Source organism: Pongo abelii, chromosome 3, assembly GCF_028885655.2.
Source record: "Pongo abelii isolate AG06213 chromosome 3, NHGRI_mPonAbe1-v2.0_pri, whole genome shotgun sequence".
In the NCBI taxonomy this organism is placed as follows: domain Eukaryota; kingdom Metazoa; phylum Chordata; class Mammalia; order Primates; family Hominidae; genus Pongo; species Pongo abelii.
Window position 1 is genome coordinate 110697589 of NC_071988.2, and position 24629 is coordinate 110722217.

General features: G+C 39.2%; 1 protein-coding gene across 2 annotated transcripts in view; it reads right to left on the reverse strand.

Annotated features, from left to right (window-relative positions):
- The window catches only part of GPRIN3 (GPRIN family member 3), a 65997-nt gene extending 41616 nt beyond the window's left edge, over positions 1–24381 (reverse strand). The window contains exon 1 of one of the 2 annotated variants that reach the window (XM_002814967.4): positions 23965–24381. The gene's annotated coding sequence lies outside the window, so the exon portion shown is untranslated. Of the gene's footprint in view, positions 1–23206 lie in introns of both variants that reach the window. The other variant, XM_054554162.1, reaches the window with a different exon arrangement.
- Between the last annotated feature and the right edge of the window lie 248 nt (positions 24382–24629).

Below are 24629 nucleotides of genomic sequence, written 5' to 3' on the forward strand. Positions count from 1 at the left end.
GACTTCACCAGTGGGGAGGAAAGGGCATTTCAGGTGCATATGGACAAAGCATGAACAGATATATAGGCAGCCTACTGGGGAAGTGGTTGAGGGTGGGGTGGGGCTGGAACAATATTTAGTTGGCGTGGCTGCAGCTCCGGATGCAAGATATAGGGCTATAGGGTGTGACAAAGTAAAACTGCGGGGTGCTTTGTAAGCGGAACTGTGAGAAGTAGGGCACTGGCAGCAGGAACTGAGGGAAGGATGGACCTAGAAATGCTGAAGAGGTCAAATCAGCTGTGCCCTCTGATTGAATGCGAAGGATGAAAGAATGGAAGGATCCAAGGTTTTAAGACAAGGCAGAAAAGCAACTGTGTTGAGGTAAATGCTATGACAGATGGTATCACAGGGTACCCACCACAAGCTGGTGAGGTAAGAGCCTCAGCAGGATTCTGGAAAGGTGTGCTGGGCAGGATGAGCCCTGAAGGATGGGGAGTCAGCCAGGTGAAGGAATAGGTGGGTGGAAGAGGCCACTAAAGCAAATGAACGGCATGAGCAGAGACAGGAGGCTGAAGACCACACGCTGGAGGACTGCCAGCCATTCAGAATTACTGTCCCTTACCTTCCGGAAACATTTCACTGTGTGAGAGGCACAGTGGTTAACAATGCCTCTAGGATCAGATTATTCAGGTTCACATCTGGTTGGCCACTTATAAGCTGTGTGGCCTCAGGCAAATTAGTTGACTCCCCAGTGCCCAAGGTTTGTAACACTTGCCACCCAGGAATGAAAATAACACCTTGCTCTAGGATTGTTGTGCGCTCTTAGAAGAGAGTTTCGCACACAGGTTAGCTAGTAGCAACAGCAATAATATTAGTGATCATGGTAGTAGAATTACTTGGGCTTTCTTACTAACAGGAACTCACCACCAAGTCTACCTTACAAGTCCACTGCTCCTTCCCTAGCTCCCTTTTCTCACCCTGAAATCGCCTTTGCAAAAATTATATCAGTGAGAACATTATGGCAGTGGGGGAGATCTGATCTAGCCAACCCAACTCCCCATTCCTTGCCTTTAGCTTTCAAGCTGCCTTAATTATTCCTGGACTTAGGCCTAGGCCTAGCTAACTTTGGAAGACATTTAGGTTACAGTTTAAATGAGAATAATGAGACCATCAGGCTAGGGGAAGGAGAGGAGCCTGAATTCTGCTAATAGGCTGTTCACAAGATATGCAACTTCCCCAATTACTCCTGCAAATAACATCACCAACGTAGAGTGGCCTTTTGAGATATCTTTTCAGGCTTTTTGCATGTCTGACACTGATGGCTCCACCTGGTCCTGCCAAACTGCTCCTGCGGCCCCACAGAGGAGTGACTCAGCTCAAGAGGACAGACAGCTTTGACTCCCTATGATTTCATCTCCACCCCAACCAATCAGCAGCAACCACCTAGCCACTCTCACCCCTTCCCCCAAACTGCCTTTGAAAAATCCCTACCCTATACAGGGCGGGGTCTGTTGGGGGGTCGGGGGGCGGGGGAGGGATAGTATTAGGAGAAATACCTAATGTAAATGACGAGTTGATGGGTGCAGCAAACCAGCATGGCACCTGTATACCTAGGTAACAAACCTGTACGTTGTGCACATGTACCCTAGAACTTATAATAATTTTAAAAAAAGAAAAATCCCTAAACATATGAGCCTTTATGAGATTGATTTGAGTAATAACTTTGTCTACCATGTGGCATGGCCAATCTCTCATCAATTAAACTCTTTCTTTACTGCAATGCCATGGTCTTTATTTGTGCAGTGGGCAGGAAGAACCCCCTGGGTGGTTACAACCGCATCTACTCCACAATCATAGAATAACCAAAAGATCATGCTTTATAACATGACATTTTAATTCTGAAAATGTGTTGGACACCTCAGGCTGCATCACAAATATCTCAACTTCCTGTTCTGTCACCCAATTCACTTCTTTTTACTTTTCCCAAATTTTACTATCTCCTTTCTCCACAATTACTCCTAAAATATTCTTCTGTAAACAAACTGAAACTGACAGAGATGGGGAAAAGGCATGCAAAGTAAATCAGTATATCCAAGAAGAACTGGCTTCATGAACTGCTGTTTGGGAGGGAACTACTATGGATAAGTAGCTTGTTAGAATGCTCATTCTTTTGCCTAAATCTCTAACTCTGCTACTCCAACTGCTTAATTTATCCTCAGGGGAAAGAAAAGCCATATACTAGTTCTTCATTTGGATTAATCATTTTCTAGCCTGACTTCCTCAGTTGCAAAGACTGTCAGCTCTCTCACTTTTTCTTTTGCAGAACATATCGTTTTCTTTAACTTTTAGACATTTTCCTTCTTGCAGAGGTTGCTCAATTACATGTGTATGTATATATATATATGTAAACTAAGATGACATATTAATTTGTTAATAAAAATTAAGAAAAATAATGCTTGAGTAGTTGTGATATTCTCTGACTGTTTTAACAACGGTAGTGAAAGGAGGCAGAAGTTAGGAGGAACACCAACTTGCAAAACATAAGAATGTTTCAACTAAACTATGGTTTTTGCTGACGGTCTTATTAAAGTTGTACAGATGGTATCAGGCAGACGGTGTTCATTACAACTATGGTATAATGATGGTCTGCAAAATCTTTTGCTTGTTCTTTGTCTGGGACCTGCTTGGGAACAGCTTTGGTATTTCCCTTTCAGCCAAGTTTGCCTTTCGTTGGTGCTTTCCTACACTGTGTCTTTATCACAGCGGGTATTTCTCTTTGTCAGAGAATCTACCTCATCATATTCAGAAAGCTTACTTTAAAAAGTTTTATAGTTCTCTTGCCTTTTATCTTTGTGTTTTTTAGAATGTGACTCCCATTCAATTTTTTTTTGTTTCTTATGTACATATCCTTTTATACATTAATTTTCTCTTTTTCCTTTGAGAAAACAAGACTCTCAAAAAAGAAAAGTCACCCATTAATGATAGGGAAAATATTTTCTTTCTCCCATTACAATGAAGACACCAAGACACTTAAAACAACACACGAAAAGAAATAACTATTAATCTTACAAGGATTTAGAAGGTAGTACCCCCAAAATACTTAGAAAGCAAATTATTTTTGAATTCTACTACTCCAGCTGGACCCAGTGGTATGTGTCTGTATTCCCAGGTACTTGGGAGGATGTGGCAGGAGGATCACTTGAGCCCAGGAGTTTGAGGCTATAGTGAGCTATGATCATGCCTGTGAATAGCCACTGCACTTCACTCTGGGTAACATAAGGAGACCCTCTCTCTAAAAAAACAAACAACTACTCTACCCTCAGAATCTTGAGGAATTCAGTAGTGAACTCAATAGAGAACTGAAATGAATTCAAGAACTATTTATTAAGGCTTCTTATGTACAAGACATTGTGCTAAATTCTGTGGGGGCTATACAAAGATATATACAAGACATACAAAACTGGCCTCCAAAACTAAATATTTCAGGGAAGATACACCATGAAAAATAACTCTTGTACTAGACATGTAGAGAAAAATGCCATGAGAGAGCAAGAAAGCAAATGATTAATTAATATTAGGATGAATTTAAAAGGTATTTTGGAGGTATTTGGCAGAGATTTTAAAAAATGCATATAATTTTATTTCCTTAAGCTATTGAAATTTTGGGGTTGTATATGTTACAACCCGTGGTTAATACAATGAAACTGACCAAATTGAACTATGTGCTATTTCCTAGCACCGCATAAATATTCGAGTTGGGTTTTAAAAGCTGAGCCTTTGGGCAGAGGGAAGAGGCTAAGGAAAGATTCAAAGGCAGGGAGGTACAGACTTACTGTGGTCCCTGTGGTAGATTGTTACCTGGAACTTAAAAGTATATGCAGGAAGAGCTGGGATGGGAAGAAAATGGGCTGGGGCTTGGGATACTCATTGGGAAATTCAGTTCTAGACACAAGCCTATTATGAATAGACTTCAATGCCAGGTTAAGAAAATGGATTTAATTCCAGAAACTATTTCAAAGTTCTAACCCTGAAACGAGTAAAACATGAATGACTCCATTAAATAAAATGTGGAATGAAAAAGAAGAGAGAAATGTTGGGAGTGTTTAGAAGTGTTATTGAATATTAGGAAAACCATAATAAATCCTAAAGTTAAGAAAGACTGACAGGCTGGTGCCATGATAATCTTGATTTTTACCGACCCCTGCAAATATGGAAGAAAATTTGCACTAGTTTCAGTGTCAGGCCAGTAAACTTATATCATATAATGACCAAAAAAATTGTTTTCATCAATTTTCTTGGGAGTGCTCATGATTTTTGACTGATCATTTGAACACACGGAATAATGTACTGTCTAATTTCGGTGCCTCAAGGGCCCGTGCAGTTCACAGAATCTTGCTCCTGGCATTGGATAGTTTTTCCCAGAGCAGTGGCAGATGTCCCTGAGCCGTGTCTGTTTTCTCTCTGTGACTTCTTAACTGCATACATTTTTAAGGTGGCCGATTTGAGAAAAGACATGTGATCCCAAAGAAAGGTTTTTTGTTTTTTTCTTTGCAAAGCCAACTAGCTCTTGCTTGGCTTTCTATATCAAGAATAAAATATAATCAGTATGACACAAATAGACTTGATGGTCGTTCTATGCTGTCTTGGTCACTCATTTATGAGAAATTGTTGAAAGGGTATATATTAAACCAATATTCTCTTCAACTTTTTCCTTTTCACAAATGATTTTCTGGGTCAATTAAGTTTGCATAAATGCAAACTTCAGGAGTGAAATTCAGGTTTAATATATTCTACATGAGGGCAGCAGGCAGCTGATGAGCAAGTTGTTCTTATTCTGTGTACCTTGATAGGATTCAACTTTGGCCTGGATGAGGGGAATTTGTTTTCCATGCAGGGCACTCTCATGAGAGTTTCAGAAAAACAATATGCTCTTGTCAGAACAGTATGCAGTTCTTCTAAAACTGGGGCTGAACTACATTTTACCCTTTAAAGGTCAGGAGATATTATTATGCAGCAAATTTAGCCTATGATTTATCTTAAAAAGGAACCATCACATATAACCCTCACAAGATCTGGGTAACGTTAAAAATGAGAATAAATTTCAATAACAGTACTAATAATAGCTCCTCCTGTGTATAAGAGATGGCACTCAGCACTGTCACTTATTTACCTCCACAACAAGCCCACAGGCAGGCATTAGTTTTTCAGTTTTAAGATCAAGAAACAGAATTTTATTCTTCATCTACCTTGAACTCATGGCATCGTTTTCACCACTGGTTACCTCTCTGACATTTTCCTATGTCGACTTTTCTTTCCACTTTCAGATCATCCCTTTGTAGGCTTAGATCAAACTAATTCCTTCTTTGACCTGAAATGTTGGTTTTACTGAAAATTCTCTCCTTCAGGCCTCTTCTTTCCTGTCCTTGATAATCTCCTCTAATCTTAGGATATCTAATGGTACTGACCTTAATTGCTCTCAATCCAGGCATCTCCCTTTCCTCACGTGCCTGGTCGTCTTCTATTATATAATAAGTGCGGGCCAGATATCTGACCTGCATATTCTGCCAGGGTCCCAAATAATATCCACCACTAGATTCAACATCATTCTGCCAAAACAAACTTTCCCTCTTGACATCACTAATTCTGTTAATGGCACCAACGTTCTCCAAGTCAAAACCTGAAGTCATTTTGACAGCTTTTGTCCCTTACCTCCTAGAGTCATAGAGTCACCAACTCCTGTGGCATCTCTCTCCAGAAACATTTGCAACTATCTTTCCAACAGCCGAGACTCAAATGCCAATAATTTGAGTCTCTATATAATTTACATTCATATAGCTCTTTAAAATAAAACAAGCTCCCACAGATACTACTTCTTATAATTTCCACACTAACCTCACAGATACAAAAACTGAGGTTTCAGAAATGTATGAATTTTGTTACACAGTGTAGAAGCAAAGTGAGGACTTGATCCCAGGTCTTCTGATTCCTGTTTTCCAGGTGTAATAGTCCAACAACTGCCTGTACCTTCATGCATGAGGCACAGCTGCCTTAGACACAGTTTTTCCACTGCTCCAATGCAGCTTATGTAATCACTAATAGTGACTGTCTAATAATCATTGTTAAATGACATCTTTTTTAAAACACAGATCTGATCACATCACTCTCAGCTCAAAAGTCTGTCAGTAACTTCTAAGACTGAAAAATGTTCAAATCACTTAACCTGGCACTCTCCAGTTTGTTTCCAACACCATTTTGAAACATTGCTTCCCATATCCTCCCATACTACAGCCAAGCTGAACTATTCTCAGTGTTTTTGTTTTGTTTTGTTTTCGAGACAGGGACTCACTCTGTCACCCAGGCTGGAGGGCAGTGGCACACATTAGACTCCAGCCTGGGCGACAGAGTGAGACCTGGACTACAGGTACGCGTCAGCATGCCCGGCTAATTTCTGTATTTTTTTGTAGAGACAGAGTTTTGCCATGTTGCCCAGGCTGGCCTCAAACTCCTGAGGCTCAACCCATCCTCTTGCATAGGCCTCCCAAAGTGCTGGGATTACAGGAGTGAGCCACTGTACCTGGCCCTACTCTTAGTGTTTCAAATACGCTTGAAGCATTTGCCTGCATTCCTCTGCTCAGGCCATGCCCCCTGGACTGCCTTCTCTGCCTTTGAAAATGCTGACTGTTCTTTCTTTTATTCATTAATTAACACCAAAGCATTGATGGAGCAATAGTGTATCAGGGACTGGGCTAGGTATGGAAAAAAGCAGGTGAATAAGGCAGGAAGGATCCATTTCTCAAAGGGCTTAGGATCCGCTGGAAGCATTAAGTTTCAGGACAAATGCCATACTCTCCACAAAATAACCCGTTCCTGATACCCTCGGCAGGAAGTGAGGACTTTCTCTTCTCCACAGCCATAGTACAGTGAGGAAACCTCGATTATAGGATTTACCATAATCTGACTGAATTAGTTATTGAGGCATATGTCTTATCTCTCATGCTATAAGCTCCATTTTTGATAGGAACTCTAAGAAGCTCCCTATTTAGCCCTCACAGCATGTAGTGCAGGACTTCTCATTTAATAAGACCTCAATAAACAATATTGGAATAAATAATTTCTCTCAGCTTCTGTGAGTATGAGGTTGGGGAGAGACTGCCGCATGCCCCATTCACACACAAACAGCAGAGGACAGTGAGCACACACTACTCCCACACACGCTCACCAGATGGTGAACATAACATTATTTTAGGCAACAGAACTGTCAGCTGACATCCAGGGTCCCATGATACTTGCCTCCATCCATTTAAAGAGATGTTTGAGACAGAAACTAACCCAAGATTTCTGGACATCAGAGTGCAAATCTGTTCAGAGAGCACATTTTTCTGTGTCAATAAACAGAGAGCAGGATTAATATCTCCTCCATATGCCTGCTTTTCGGACCTCAGAACTAGGAGGACGCCATATTCCTGACCATGATTTGGGACTGGATCTTTTCTTTAAGAATTAACACAAGTCTCATACAGTTACATTTACTCTTTTTGGTGTACAGGTCTATGAGTTTTGACAAATGCTTCTGTGTAACCACTACCACAATCAAGACAAAATAATTTCCATTGCTCCCCACCAAGAAATTCCCCTTCATGACACTTTGTAGTCAAACTCTCCTCACCTTTAATGCGGACCTCTTTCTCCACCTGCATAGTTTTGTGTTCTCCAGAATGTCACATAAATGTAAAAGCACCTAGTTGTTTCAGTCTGGCTTCTTTAATTAGCATAATGTACTTGACATTCATCCTTGTTGTTGTGCATATCAATACTTTGTTCCTTTTTATTTCTGGACATTGTTTCACCACATGAATGTGCCACTGTTTGTTTATTCATTTACTAGTTGAGGGACATTTGAGTTATTTCCTATTTTTGGAGATTATGAATAAAGCCACTATAAATAAGTTTTTATGTTATCATAGGTTTTCCTGTCACTTAGCTAGATAGGAGTGGTCATATGGTAAGTGAACGTTTAACTTTATAAGAAACTGCCAAAATGTTTTCCATGGTGTCTCTACCATATTTTGTATTCTCACTAGTAACATAGCAGCATTCCAGTTGCTTCATATCCTTACCAACACTTGGTACTGTCAGGGCTTTTTTTTTTTTTTTTTTCTTTTTCTCTGCTGTTCTTAGTATATAGTGTGGGATGGAATTTTAACATTTCTTCTTTTTAGAACCAAAATATTTCTACTTTGATACTTAGCCCACATTCAGTTTTTCCTCCTCTCCCTTCATTTGGTTCTTTGTATTAGCTCTCCCACTAGACTAAAGGTTTCTTTGCAGGTAAGGAAAAACTCCTAGTCATCTTTGTGTACATGAAGCTCTGCCACCCCTTCCCAAGTGCAGGGATTTGCAAATAACACATGCTACTTAAATAAATGCTTCTATGTGATCAGATTAGATTATTAGATTAACACATACAGTGACACAATTAATACATCCAAAGGCTAATCTAGTATTGGCTAATTTTGTCAACTGGGGAACACCAAAAGAATTTTAATAAAACTATATACTTTCTTCCCTTTTTATGAATTTTTCCATTTTCATTTATATGTCTGAAAAAACAGATTTCTGTTTTCTTGCTTTACCAAGGGCTAAATTGGAAAATATATTTGGGATTGTGAAATATTTGTGTAATAAATTTCTTGTGCTTATACAAAAGACAAGATTGTTATTACTGGTACTTAAGTAAGAAATTAAGAGTTATTAATTAATTAACTTCACAAATTAGATCACATATATTTCAATGTGTTTTTTAGGTGAGAGAGAAGAAATTGGAATTACAGAGGGGACCTGATCTGTACATACTATTTGTCAAGTGAGTTGGGGCAAAAAAGAGGTTGAGGGTCACCGATAAAGACTCAAAGAATCTTGAAAATGGAAAGGTTCTCAGAAGATACAGAGGCCAATCTCCATTTAAACGCTATAGCCATTTATTGATGGCTATAGCATCTGGCTTCCACCACTGGTAAACTCACCACTTCATACAGCACCAATTCACACATCCTTACAAGCAAGAGACTCAAAACAAAACAATAAATAAAAGAAACATGGGGGAGGCAACTTCTTAACTGAACTTTCATTTTTCTGTAACATATTATATAAACCTTCTGTAGCACCTACAGAAATCTAAAAATAGAGATTAGAATCTATTGTGGCAGAAAATAAGTTTGTCACTACATCAACCAGCCACATGGGAGTTAATCTCATTAACTTTTATATTGCAGGATGATGCATACCTTGGAGAGATGAGTTCAGTGGTAAATGACATGAATCTTGGGATTTCTTTACATTAATATCTACTTCTTCTGAAACTTCAGTTTTTGAATGGAAGTAAACCAACAAGTTCTAGTTGTGTATAGAAGAAAATTTGCATAAGTCTATAGAAGTCTATATAAGAAAACTTCTTAAACATAGTTCATGAACAGCACGGATTAGCTATCCTTCAGCTGGAAGGTTTCTTGGAGAACTTAAAAGCAAGGGACTTTCTGCAGAAATGACTGCAAACATTTCTCCTTTTATGGGCTAGCATCCTCTATGGTGGTTTTATACCACTGTCTTACATCTGATGGAAACTCATTCCCAGAATTCCCTTTCCTAAATCGTTCTTCATTCCAGTTGGCTACAAGGGAAATTCGTGTGACCTTTGGAAGGTAAAAGTGAAACAGCAGTATTCTGCTCTGAAGGTCAGTGTAGTCAGCAAGTGCAGCTCACTGACCTCCCAGCTCACCTTGTCCATGTCAGGCAGCAGCCAGGCTGCCGGAACTTTGGCTCCCCACAGATCTCCTCTTTTGGTTTCTGGGCCAGGTGCACAAATGGCTTTGCAGTGAAGAGTGCCAGTCCCTTTTGGGCTGTTCAAGTCAGGGTCATTGAGGCTGGAGAAGTATGAGTCAAATACAAGTTCCAGTTTATCTTTATGGGTTTCATTTTCTCCTGCAGATTCTAGTTTGCCCTTGCTCAGCTCTACTTCAAATCTAGCTTTTCTTCCCAGTTGCCAGCTCTGCTAACCTATGATAACTTTAGCTCCATACCAGATGTGAAAGCAACTGCAAAGCTCTCACAATTGTGCAAGGTCTAAAACTGAAAATAAATCCATTATTCCATATTACCATAGTGGTTCTGCTTTTCTAAGTGATAGGGATTCCACTAAATCTTTTCTATTCAGAATACGTACTTGGTTAAAAATATTCTTTTGTGCTGCCTTTCTTTTTTAAAATTTATGATATTGTCAAATGAAATAGTACTAATGTACTGAGCCTAAGTATGTTATTTTATTCTCCCTTGTTTTGGGGATAGGGACTTGGAATATGCTCTTTTACACAATTCCTCTCAAAACTGGTAAGCCGAGGAATTGGGAGTCTGTTCCATAACCAGAGAATACCGAAAAACTAACAATTAATTTGAACTTCGGCATAATAATGAGTTAAAAACTACTTGAGTGAATTAGCTGCTTCTTCGAAATTTGTTTTAATGTGACACTTGGAAAGCTATGTCACTCATGATGAAATCTAAACATTAAAATTTTGAAAACAGGCTGGGCATGGTGGCTCACATTTGTAATCTCAGCACTTTGGGAGGCAAAGGTGGGAGGATCAGTTGAGCCCAGGAGTTTAAGACCAGCCTGCGCAACAAAATGAGACCCACCTCGTCTAAGAAAGAGAATTGAAACCAATTTCAGTTAATCAATTTTTATCATAATGTATGTGCATTGAGAATAAATAATTACTGCCATGAAGCACTTCGACCTTTTTACTTAAATTCCTAATGTTTTACATAATTTCTGAAGATTTTATGGTCTTTAAAGGCAGGGATGCATCTTCTCATTTTTACATCCTCCCATACTGGCACACAGATAAGTCCTTATTAAACATCAATTGAACTAAGTAAAGAACACATTTCAGCTTCCTGTTTTTTACAAAAAAGAAAAGAGCAGCAGGGTGTGAGCAAACAACCACAACCAACTACATCCTCTGATGCTTTTCTCACTATTATATAGAAACTCCAGCAGGAAACCACTGCTATATCCTTTTCACCACTATAGCAAAATCTTATGAATTAAAGGCAAGCATAAAACAGCTCCATTGACATCACATAAACGTTTGTGACAATTTATACTCACCACACTCAAGTGCTTTAAAACATCTTAACAAAGTTTCTCAAGGACAAATTCCCAAGGAAAAATAATCATATACTTTAACCACGTGTTCGGAGTTTAATTATATGAAAAAGCACTAAGCACTATTGAAACTTGTTGCCCCTCTCAATGTAGCTGATGTTTACAAAAAGGTCAAAAAACTGACAAGTGTTAAAGTTCCTCATATGACTCAGACTTATAAAGATTTCTAACAGACCCAAGATGTATTAACGACTACTCCAAAACACGAAAGTACTAATTTTTTCCCTTTGTATTCAAAACGACCCAAGAATTAGGCATTTCTAGCTAGGAAATGTAGACCCCCCTTTTTCCATTCTCACACATTATGCACTCATATGTACAGCAACACACATTTTAAATTTGTAATGTGAGCCTTGATAATGCATTTTATCAATGAAGGAGTCTTCCATTGAAGATCTCTTATTCGTCCAAGAACTACAAAGACAAGATGATGGCAGAAGTCCAGGCCTTTCATTCAAGGGCTTTAACTTCAGTGTGAAACACAGACAAACATATTCATTTTACACAGAAGTCAGAGGTCTAGAACTCTGTAGCTTTCTTGCATGCCCACATTCCCTAAGCTCTCCATAGGGCGTAGGGCTAAATGACTACATGTGTAAATGAATGAAGGCATACATGCTTGGTGATGATGAAGAGGGAGAGATAAGAAGGGCCTGTTTTGATTTCAACAAAGGCAGAAAGGGCCTAAAATTCAGAAAATGAGCCCATGAATGAAGAAGAAAACAAGCAAGATTTTAAAAAACAAGTGGTGGGGCATCAGAGCTAGAATTGATCTTAGGGATTTCTGGACCAGCCCTCTCATTTCTAGAGAGAACCTGAGGTGCCGTGAGCAATGACATGACTTCATGTACCACTTTCAGGGACTGTGACATTTGTGTACCCATTTCATGATTTTAGCCTCATGTGCTGCCTATCTAAACCATTTTTTTTTAACTCAATATTTTTCATTCAATTGACTTTAACTGGTGCACTGATTGAAAATATTAGCCTTGTCCTAAAAAATAATATCTGTGAAATTACAGGTTTGATGTACTGGTTATATTATTTTTCATAGCATATGTTTTTAAAAGTATACTTTGAAATGTGTTCTGAACATATTTCTACATTTAAATAAATTCATAAGTATTAAAATCCAAAGCAAATCTGTATACTACCTAAGATCCTCTCACAGGTCACTGCTGGAAATGTGCACTCTGAAAAGCAGTGCCCTCTACTGTGTTATCTCCGGGAACAAAGAGTTTGAATTCTGAAATGACATGAGGTGGTAAAGACATTCCAGAGTGATTAAAAGGGTCCAGTAATAAGACTAATGCCTCTAGGTGATTTCTGTCCATTTTCTTTTACTAGAAAAAAAAATCAATTGCTTATTAAGGAACTAAAAAAATAAGGCAGAAATCATGGCTTTTTTCAGTTATTGGATTTTCACTTTCTAAATGGACAGACAGGTATATTCATCCTCCTACCAAGTACCATTAATTCATTAGAACTACAGTTTTAAGAAGGAATTTGTCGGAAATAGGCCTCCTGTGTGTGGATTACCTTTTCTTTTCTTAGTATTCCATTTGCAATGAGAACACTTAGCTGTAAGCTATAATAAGGAATTGCTTAACTTTCATAAGTAAATGAATGTCTATGATTAAAACATCAATCACGGAAACACTAGTTCTATAAATAGTTTCTAGGTCCGAAGTCCATAGGCAGTTAAACAAGACACATGTTTGTTTTTTCTTGTTTGTGTGTGTCTGTGTGTGTGTGCGTATGTGTATGTGTGGGTGTGCACGCACATGTGACATAAGAAACACATTTGGTTTTTCTTTTGAGAAACAAAAAAATGTTATTTGCTGAACATATGTGTTACCTGGTATTTTGATAAAAAGTTATGTTTGCCAATTTTATCACCTATGCAATGATCTATAAAATTTTAACCTAAAATACCTGTCCTTGAACTCACCCTGTTTTTTTTTTAAATGTCTTATCACTGATTTAGAAGATTTCACATTTGTTTTTTAAGCAACACAAGATGAAATCCAAGATAGAAGACAGAAGTCCATAAAATCGTACTGAGTCCTTACATTTTGACCCACTGTGATTTGCATCACCAACAGAGTCCTGCAGTGTAGCGTAGCGGTGAAGCTCATGGCCTTTGACATTGAACAACTGAATTCACACAGCTCCATTACCATCTGTGGGACTTTGGGCAAGTTATGTTATCTATTTCCTCATCTGTAGAATGGGGAATTATTAATGTGCTATTATTTAGTAGTACAAACCTCAGAGATTTCTTTAAAGGAGAAGTGGTTTTAGCAAGATGTCACTGGCAGATAAGCCTGAAGAATAAAATTTTGAAGGATTTATACATATCTGTAATCTAGCCCTCACCCATTTCCTTTGGAAAGTAGATGGATATATATGGAGACATGTATTAGGGTTCTCTTATGCTCTAGAATCAAGATGGCAAAGTGCCTCAAGTGTTTTTTTGTTTTGTTTCTTGTTCACTCTTTAATGAATTTTAAACCTTCTTCCCGCATGTGTTTAGTTGGTCTTTCATTCTCTTCCACTCATCATCATTGATTCTATAATGGAGGCTCCATCTCTTTTCTTTTATTTCCCATACCCCACCAGTCTCTGCGCTCCAAGGCAAATGAGGTTCTCCTCCCAGTCGGGGCAAATACACAGAGATGGAATCACTTACTAGGCATTTCAGAGGCATGAATTACCACTTAAACTTCCAAGGTTGAAGCCCTGGAGAGGGAGACCAATGGAGAGTGGTGAGCACCTCCTCAGGATAAAAAGATAGCAAGAAGGCATGGGGTATTTCACAGAACAGCTACGTAAACAGCTGGGTATTTACAGTCCCATTGGAATGGGTACATTCCCCAATAATGATCTGACTCAAGATCATTCCCCAAGGGTGGAAGAGCTTCCTGAGAGTCTAAGCAATTATCTAAAACAGTGGCCCTTAAGCAGTCTTAAAATACACTCGTGTATCACAAACAATTTATGAGCAATGATAAAGTACCAATGACAGCAAATTATTTATTAAAGTATAATTTAGAGCCGTTTTCTCTAATGAATTATATTAACCTCAAAAATCAAGTTATTTCTATAATAATGTCACTCTTACTCATTTCACTGGCATGTGTGGATATTTTCTTGAATAGGAAAAAAATGGAAATGAAGTTACACTGAGGTTCTGGTATCCTCATGAGAAAGAAATTTCTCATAGTACACAGACCAGCAGACTCTTATAAGAATTCTACATCTTATATCTGTTCCGTTTTTGTCACTTCTGCTACTCTCTACTTCTTAGTTGTTTTTAGGAGAACTAAGTCAAAAATGCATGTGTCTGTCACTTTATTTTCTACAACATTAAGGAAGTGGAGTATGGGAAAGACATATTGTTTTCAAGTTAGCTTGGCAGGGAGGAAAGGAACCCAGGTGTGGCAAGCAGGTGGTGAAGCTGTGAAGAGGAACGGAAATGAAGCTGAATTGCTTGGCATACAGGAAGGAAGAAAGAGGTACAGGGCTGCTTGGTTAGGACAGAGGAGGGACCCAGGTTGTTAGGCTACCAGGGGAATTCTCTGAGATCGTGACCAGGAAAAGAGCCCATTCTAATCTTGTTGAACTATATTTATTACTAAGCTTATTCCCGTTGTCTGGGAATTATTTGAGAGTTCAGACTATGTATTATTCAATTTTGAGTCCCTAGCACACAAAACAGGATTTTACATACATATATATATATGTGTATATATATATGTATATGTGTGTGTGTGTGTGTATATATATATATATATATATATCTCAAGTACTTGATACAGATTTATTAAATGATCCAAAGAATTCACCTTTCTTAAACCAGGGCCCTCTACCAACCCCATTTCACATTCTATCTCTCACCTCCTAAATAAATTCCTATTTCCAGTTGGAGGAAAGCTTTGATTCAATTTGCAAAGTAGAAGGAGCTGACATGCCCTCAATCCAGTCCAGCTCAGGTTATTAACTTTTCCCCTCCCTCTCGGAGACTCAGATTTCATCACTCAAAAGCCACAAACCCCAGAGGGAGGATTTTTTAAAAACCTATCATTATAGTTCTAAACATCAAAATAGCCACCAGGGGAATAGCAGAACAGTTTCTTCATAAAACAGCATAAACATTTCAGTGAACTAAATTTGTGTTTTAAATGGCACTTTCAGAAAAATAACTTTATCTCTAAAGACTTTTAACACCTATGGTCTTATATATATTATCAGTTCATTACAGTGACAGGACGCCTGATACTTAAACACAGCCACTATTCTATAAGGAAATGCCACTCGCTCCAAAGAAAGCGTAGAGTCGATGTGGCACTGTGTCCTCTGTTAGTTTCGATTGGTACTATTCTCGGCACTGTCTTCTTGGAGTGAAGCTGTTGAAACACCGACACTTTAGGATTAATAATTAGATGAGGGGATGTTTTTAGAAATAAAGTAGGAGGCATGAAGTGGGGGTGGTATGCAGCGAAGTGTGCATGAGGAAGGAAAGTGGCAGCAGAAGTTGAGAAGGCATGAGAGATTTCAGAGCGCTATGAAGACAGCTTTCCCTACCGAAGAGATCTGCCTGAGTTTTCCATCTTGTTGCCTCAAAAGGGCATTTGTCTTTATTTGCAACATGAATAAATCAACCCTGATGCAGCCACCTCATTTTTTAGCCATAGTAACAGAGCAGTTCTACACAATCAAGTGGCCAGACTGTGCAGTGATCTGCCTAGCCTCAGAGAGGGGTTGCAAACACAGCCTACTGCAATCATTAACTGAGCATTTCTAGGCTATACAGAAACACAAGTTGGGATATGAGTTGATACTACTCCTGAAAGTTTATCTCAACTGCCAGGCCTGCTAAATAAAATGCAGCATCACTTGAAAGACTGAGATACACTCTGGACTTTCAGGAAGCTATGCAAGTTTGGTCTATATATAAAAAGTTATACATAAGATAAAGATATGGTGCATTTAAAAATACATAAAGCAATCCAGTGTGAGATCTCAGTCATTGGTCTTTAAGGTAAAGAAAAAATAAATTACATTATTGTTAAAACTGCTAATATTTTTTATTTGCCACTTGTGGTACAGTAAAAAGCAAGCAAGTACACAGGTGAAAAACTCCGTTATTCTTTAACAGACTATGTTAACTCAATTTTTATTCATTAAACTTTCACAGACTCTACATATTTTGATATTGCAAAATTTTTAGACCCTCACTATGGTTGATGGGGGTTAACTATATTTGGTGCCATTACCTTTCTGCTTTGTAGACACATCAATTTCATGAGTACAGTCATAGCATTTTGGAGCTCAATGGTACTTAGGGAACACCTAAGTAGTCCAGACTTTACAGACTCAATACCTACAGGTTTGGGGTAGTAACACAACTAAGTGAAGCTGTTGGGCACAAGTGACTTGTATAAATGCTCAATGTCAGTGAGACATTGAGAAGTGGTGACTACAGCGAAGTAATGAAGTAGCATATATATTGCTGTTCAGCTCCAGCCTAGAGAATGTGGGTGAGGGCTTCATTTTTTATAATAGATCTGATGTTTAAACACTGGCTTAATTAAAAAATAAATACCTGGAGGCCACAGTTTTCCTGCTAGGCCCACAGACTGCCAGTTTTCAATTCTGATTTGGTACATACATCTCCAAATCTGAGGCCCAGACAGGTAAAGTGAAGCGTATCAGGTCTCTCAGATGCTCACAGCAAAGCTTTCTTCTGCTCTGAGAATCCACTTGGGTAGACAATCCCTCATGTGAAAGGAGACTGTAAGTGCATTTTCACTCACTTAATCAGAGCTCAGCCCCTTTCCCTGACAATGACAGACTTCTGCTCTCTGACTGTTTTCAGAACATGTTCGACATGAAAACAAGAACACTCATCCATACCCACTTTGTCATAAGCAATTTTTACTCAACCAAGGATGCAGGTGAAAATGAACATGCATTTACTAACTTACTAACTTTAGCTCTGACTACAATTTTTACCGGAATTTAAAATTCTTAATTTTAATTAACAATTACAATTTTAGCTGCTTCATCTTTATCTGCATTTTTCAAGGAGAAATACCTTATGGAAAAATTCAAAGAAAGGCATGCTTAATTAACAATACGACTAAGTATAAATTTAAGAATCATGCTATGTATAAAACAAATTAAAAACAGGTCTTCAGAATTACAAAAGTTTTGCTGCAATCATGGAGCTTTAAACCATGCTTTGAGTGGATTGAGAAACTAATTTAGAGTGAAGGAATGAGCATTTCAAGGTGATATAATGCCAAAGACAAAGATCAAACTCCAAGAAAGTGGAATTCACAGTGAGTAAAATGTCTTTTGCATTTTTGAACAACAATTTTAAAAAAATGTATACTGAGAAAGCACATTCATATCACAGAGTAAAAAGGAAGAAACACAATAAAAACTTCTATGTTATATTCAGCATATCTGTCCTGTACAGTCATAATTCAGAATAAAGACACAGAGGCAATGCAAAATTTCAAATCCTGATAATATTTGCAGGCTATTACATTTTAGAAAAATTGTCAACAAGAATTGAAACAAAAAATGCTCCGATTACTCAGAAAATATAGTTCACACAAACACTTCACTCCCTCAGGCATTTCATTTAACCAAAGTTATACATTACAAAGAAAGAGAAGAGTCTCCCATAGACACAATATGGTTATTTTAATTTTATGCTATTTAGAAATCAATAACAACTGATTTCTGAAAAACAATCAAGAATCTATTAACATAAAGCATCTGATTATTCTTCATAAACCAGATCTCCCACTTGGATGGATTATTTGCAATTCAAGTTTTAAAAAAATTCTCTGTAACTCTTTTTTCCTCCAGAAAATTAACAGATGCAAATGTGATTGTCAAAGGAGCTTTGGAGATAGATCTCCGTCCTCCAGCTGTCCATTACTGAATTAGCAACAATGCGGAGGTCCCCGGAGATGCCTGACATTGTGAGTTTTTACTCTCTGGCCTCTAGAATTTTTTTAAGGGTTCTCTTGCTTCTGTAAGTGTCACAAAGCTGTGACTCCTGACTAAACCAATCCTCTAGAGGTGGCTTGGTATCCACACTATTTAGGATCCAATAATTAAAAATTTTAAATGGAATCTGGTGTGTAAGGCCAAGAAATTGTCTTGTCTTAGATCACCCAGCTGATCCCCACGATATTTCTGCTACGCTGGACCCTTGGGACAGAGATGAGATCATGGCATTGTCATTTAGAAAGACTTACTGAACTGACTCTCAATTTTGGAGGAAGGGGTGCATAGTAACTGATTCTCCTCCCTCACCATGGAGAAGACTCTTGGACATTGTCTTCAGGTCCTGGTTCTTTTCCTCTTAGCCAAGAATTAGCAGGGAATTAGAAAGAGGAGTTCTGGATTTTTAGCTTCAGCTCTATTAGTGACTAGAAACAGTTATTAACTTCCCTGGGACTCATCTGTAATCATTTTATTTCTTTGTAAATAAAGGCAATGGTTTCCAAATCTGGGTACTGGAATCCTTTTGGGACCTTTATAAAAATACAGATTTCTAAGCCCCACCTCCAGATTCAGATTCAGATTCAGATTAGGGTCATTTATAACTGTCTGGTAATAATAATTGGGGCCCCACATTATGCTGCTAGCTTCAAAATAAAGCCAATAATTTAATTACCGACATGAGCAATTAGAAAGCTGTTACTATGTTGCCAACTCCAATATGCCCAGTTAAAAAGCTGTGAAAACTTTTCTCACTGGCATTCAAGACAGTGCGTAATTCAAATTGTAAGAGTATATACATTTTCTCTCTGAAATTCAGTAATTTCAGAATTTCAATCCAAATGCAGACTCTAAATGTTTTTATTATTCCAGACTTGACTCTTATGTGAAAAAAGTTAGATTATCACTAATTTGAACACTCTGATACGGATAAGAAAGAGGTCCAAGTCATTTTTATTTTTTTAAAAAAAGCAAAGTTCCATATTTGGTTGCACTCCAAATCAACTAATTCAAGCAGATGAATCTCTGACTTAAGTGGCACTGGTCTTCTGTTTAAAGGTATAGCTTCATTTAAAAGGGTGAAAATATCACAAAATTGTTCTATTCCAGAGAAAAGACAGCAAGAGCTGAATGAAGCCCACCAAGAAAATGTTCAGGAACACAAGTAAAGGTTTTCTTCTCTAACTTTGTCTCCTCAGAATAACTGTTAGGGTACAGCAAAACACAAGAATAAATTTTCTAGAAATGCATACAAACATATTTAAATATCTAACTAAGAAGATGGACAAGTCATAGAGCAACTGACGAAAAGAAAATATGGCAGATGCTGCCCTTCCTTTACGAGTTCATGGCTACCAAGCGATCTGGTTCATCTTCACAGCCTGTCAGTTCCTCACATGACCACCTCGGCCTTCTGCGCCAACGACTGTAGTTGCATTCTGAGAAATGAAATAATCACGCCACAGTGTGGTGTATCTCGTAATGTCAATAGTTCAACAGTAAGATTCAACTGAACAAGGCCTAACCAGTAAATTACTGCAAAATAAATAAAAAGATGGCAGGAAATGGCAGATTTATGATGTTATGGCCACTCTGGCTAGATTTTCTTAAAGTAGCAGTATTAGGAAAATAGATCTTAGTCATAAAATAATTAACAACTCCAAAAAGGTCAAATATACAGAGCTAGAGAATAAAACAGTGATTACCAGGGTGAAGATAGTCAGGGGAGGAAAAGGGGGCATCCAGGTCAAAGGATACAAAGTAGTAGATACAAAAGATGATGTATACGTTATTTGGTTCCACTACAGACACCGTCACCATTTTACATTTTATGTATATAATGTATACCATTATATATGTTTATATATAAAAATATATAAAATATGTATATATGTATATATATATAAAATATATATAAAATATGTATGTATGTATCTTATAACATCATGTTGTATACTTTAAATATACACAATGAAATTTATTTTTTAAAAAGTAATTCATGTAATATTTCAGTCCAAGCAGAAATTCTACTGCAATTCTCTTCCAACTTGATATTTATTTTTTCTTTTCTAAATGATTCTTAAATATAACTGCCATTACTCCCTCATTCGTTGTTTCCTCCTTCTATAGACACGAGATCAGCACCCCTTCCTCACTGCCCAGCCAGATCCATCCATCTTTCATAAACTAACTCAAGATCCCCCTCCTCCTTGAAGCCTTTCCAGATTAATTCAGTCCCCAAGGATCTTGCTCTCTGAGTTTACTGCCACGCACTCAGTAAATCGTAAGTCTTGCCTTCCTCAGTCAGGCAATTATGCTATTCAGAATATTGCGGAAAATGCTTGTCTATCAGATCTGTCAGATCTCTTGGTCGGCTCTTGGCATCTTGCAAACTGGGAACGTCTCTTCTTTGTATCACTTAAAGCAGTAGCTTTCAGACTTTTTGGAACATGATGTATAATGAGGTATACATTTTTTATCACAGTCCATTATGCAGGTGTGCACACACACACACACATATATATATATATTTAAGGAATTTCATGAACAATACTTACTCTTCTGTTTTAGTCTTTTATTTTTCAAAAATAAAAATGCTGATCAGACTCACTAAACTGACTTCACAGTGTGCTAGTTTGAAAAGCGCCATTCTTGAAGGGCACTTAATGATTACTATGGGATTACTGTAACTATTTCTCTCATTTAAAAAATAATTTTTAAAAATGTATGTGGCCTTTGGGGTCTATTTAGCCTGTGTTCCTGAGTTACTTGCTGGTTCAGTCCGTTTTTTACACTATCATATGTTTGCCTTTTGGAGTCATCTAGGACAAATAAATACTTAGAATATGCACTCTTTGTCATTCTTTTCCCCTGAGCCCTATTCTCATAAAAATAAGAATCCTTGAATTTTTATAACTCATTTCTATAAAATTCAAACCTCTATTCCCTCATTCTCTCTCTTATTTTTCTAATATGCAAAGTAGGTGGTAGACATTTGTAGATGAAATATTTGAGCCAAAAATAATTAAGACTTTTCCCCCTTTAAGCAGCCTATTGTAAATTAAGGTAAATATAATTTCTAGATATTTGAAGAATATAAATTTGGGTAATCTGAATACCATAGATCCTCAAAATGAATGCATTCACCTAAGTCACCCAGATAAAATGGTTTACTGACCAGATGAGTTGGCAGGCCTTTTGGACTTCAGTTTGTAGGTGGATCCTGCTGCCCTCTCTATTCTCATCTTATCTTTATGTACTCACACTGTTTTTCAACCACTTGGAGCTATGTATTTTCCTTGGTCTCTGCTTATTTTGGTCCCCATGCCAGGAATGTCCTTCCCTCTCTTCTTCACCGGGCTAGGTCCTTTCATCTTTCAGGTCCATGGGAAACTCTCCTTATTCTCTCCACCTCTACCCTGGCCTCCACAGCACCCTGTCAGGGCACTCCACCAGCGGTTGCTGGCAGTGTCCCTCCCAAGTTTTGCAGGCTGAGACTATGTATTGTTTATTCTTCTATTCCACAATCTAGGACCATGTCTAGTCCAGGAATAAATATATGTTGAATGTATCAACATATATTCATGAAAAAGTGAATGAATGAGTGCATAAAGGGCAGGAGCAGCTGCCAATGAAAGAGCTCAAATATAAGCTGTGACTAGAATCATGTGTCCTCCTTCTCTGAGCCCAATATTTTATAATTTTGTGGTTCCAGGACCAATATTTCCGTGTTTCCTGCAGGCTGCAGATTTTGCAACTGGAAATTCAAACAGTGAAGGATAGCTGGATCTAAATATAGTCTTTTAAGTATGTTGAGGCATAATTAAGAAAATGTTGCAGGAACAAATAATTAAGCATATTGGGCAATTCTTTTGAGGCAATTAAAACACTCAAATTTCAAAACAGCTTGCTGGAATCCAGCCTGCCCTCCAATTGACACTGATCTGACTCATATAACGCTTCAGTCCTCTACTTCCCATGTGAAGCTGATGCACTTGTGATTTTGTCCTAATCATTTTCGTAGAAGTCTAGTTAGTGATTAGGTGAAGACTCACCACACCACAACACACTGTACATGGCTCTCCATGAGTTCCTCTGCTGTTTCCAAAACAAATTTCAATCATATAACATCTAGACTTGCAATTGCAATTGCTGGGTTTTTTTCCTCTTTTGAATCAATAACCTATTCCCCTGATTAAAGACACACAGAACTTGAAAAACTAAACACACACAAAAACTCGAAAAGTGTTCTTCCTGCTTCTATTTCAAAGAACATTCTCTAACGCAAACTCCTGTCTTTTGCAGATAGCAGCAGAGATTTTCTGCTTTGGGCTGTGACTCATGTACCTTTATTCCCACAATTGTTACTCAGGGCAGGCCAATGGTGAGCACAATGCGAAAAGAAAGAATAGTTTATAACTGGAAAATAAGCACATTCGGGCGAAGTACACTCAAAGCATTATCAAAGTAAAATATGCAGCAGCACCAACAAGAGCAAACAAAAGCCCACGCAGGAGATGTGTAAATATTTCATGAAGCAAAGCCTTAATCAACCCTCTCTCCCAAATCTTGCTGGTGTTGTAAACACTTGTTTCTTCTAGTCCCACCGTGACCCAGATACCTTGCGAAAACAAAATAAAAACATAGTCCAATGGATCTTTAAACAAATGTGTTGTGAAAATATTTAGATGGAGCATACCCAAGTACCGCTTTAACCAAGAGGAAGAAGACACCTTACTCAAAGGTGGGTGCTTCTTGAGTGACTGCTCAGAGCTCCGTTTCTCCCCTCCCCCTCCAAGCCCTTGCCTTTTGCCCACCTCCTCGGCTGCTTTGTGGACATTCACATCGTCTTAACCTTGAACTGCCTACACCCCAAGCAGTGATTTCTCCCAATGCCCCTCCAGAAAGCCCTTGAAACCTGGTCTGGATTCGATGCCTTCCCATTACCCAAAATTCACTTCCCAGTAGCATATTAAGTACCTCTCCTTTTTTCCCTCTTTCACTGTCCATTGTTGCGTCTGAAATGATGCCTACATCGTTTCCATCTGCCTGGAGAGCACGAAGATCTTCTGTGTGTTGGCTGACAGGCTCCTTCAGACCTCTTCTAAAGCCCATCTTGAAAGAACCGTTTATCACCTCTAGTCTCTACCCTGATTTAATGTGGTTCCAAAGTTCGCCTCTATTAGTGAACACGTCTCTACAACGATTTCCCTTTATCAACCCCTGCCCGCCCTTCCTCTTTTCTCTGCCTACCTCAAGAAAACCTATTTACATATGCATTTATGTATGTGTGTGTATACATACACATACATACACCCATATGTAATATATATTTCTATGATGTTTTGACCTTAAAGGGGATAAGCATAGGAAAATGAGATAAATGTTACACACACACACACACACACACACACACACACACCCCTCATATTCGGATATTCGCAGTGTGCAGACCCGATTGATTATAAATCCCCCTGCCCACGATCAGCAGGCGTCTTCTCCCATTTACCTTCAAAGCCAGAGCCAAAGAGAGCAATGACCTTGCAGAGAAATTCATCACCTGCGAGAAAGACTGCCCCTCCTAGAGCGCAGAATGGGACGGAGACAAGAGCAACAGGCAAAGGATCCCTGGGCAAAATGTGGGACCGAATCCCTTCCGCATCCCTACAGAGCACACCACCAGGCTCCGGTCCCCCGCGCTGGCTGCCGGGTGGAGGTGCGCAGGGGGCGTCTCCTACCTGCTCTGCCCGGCTCCGCTGCGCGGCGGGGCCACTGCCTGCGCTGCGGCGGGGGCTTCCCGTCGCATATCCCAAGCACCGTCTCTCGGCGCCACACCGATGGCTCCGGCGGGCCCGCGAGCTGAGGTCCTTCTCAGCCCGGTCCCGGAGCGAGCTCCGTGCGTTCAGGAACTGAAATTACTATGCCAAGAGCAGAGGCGGCGCGCAGCAGTCGGGCGTAGACCGAGGGGGCTGCCCCCACCGCGGGGCTGCAGACGCCGCCGCCGCCCCCGCCGTGCGCAGAGCCAGTTTAGAGGTGAGAGTTCACTTGCCCGACTGTTCATCCGTCAGGCCTGGGGTGCACCCATCTGTCCAGCGCTGCCCAGCCTGAGCATCCGAGAGAGGGACGACAGCTTTGCAGGCGGCGGCGGCGGCAGCAGCAGCAGCAGCAGCGGCGGCAGCAGGAGGCCGAGCTCCGCCCCCTCCAAACCCCCTCCCCCGCCTTCCCGGTCCTGGGGGAAAGTGTTGCAGCCCCGGCTGCTGAGCGCCGGGTCGGGAGCTAGGAAGGGTCTGGTGGGTTGTGATTCTGCACCCCTGGAGACCAGAGACAGATGGAAAGTTAAGAAGGGATTAAGGAATAGGGCTGGGGGCCCAGAGCGATTTAGCAGGCATTCTGGCCCTTGCTC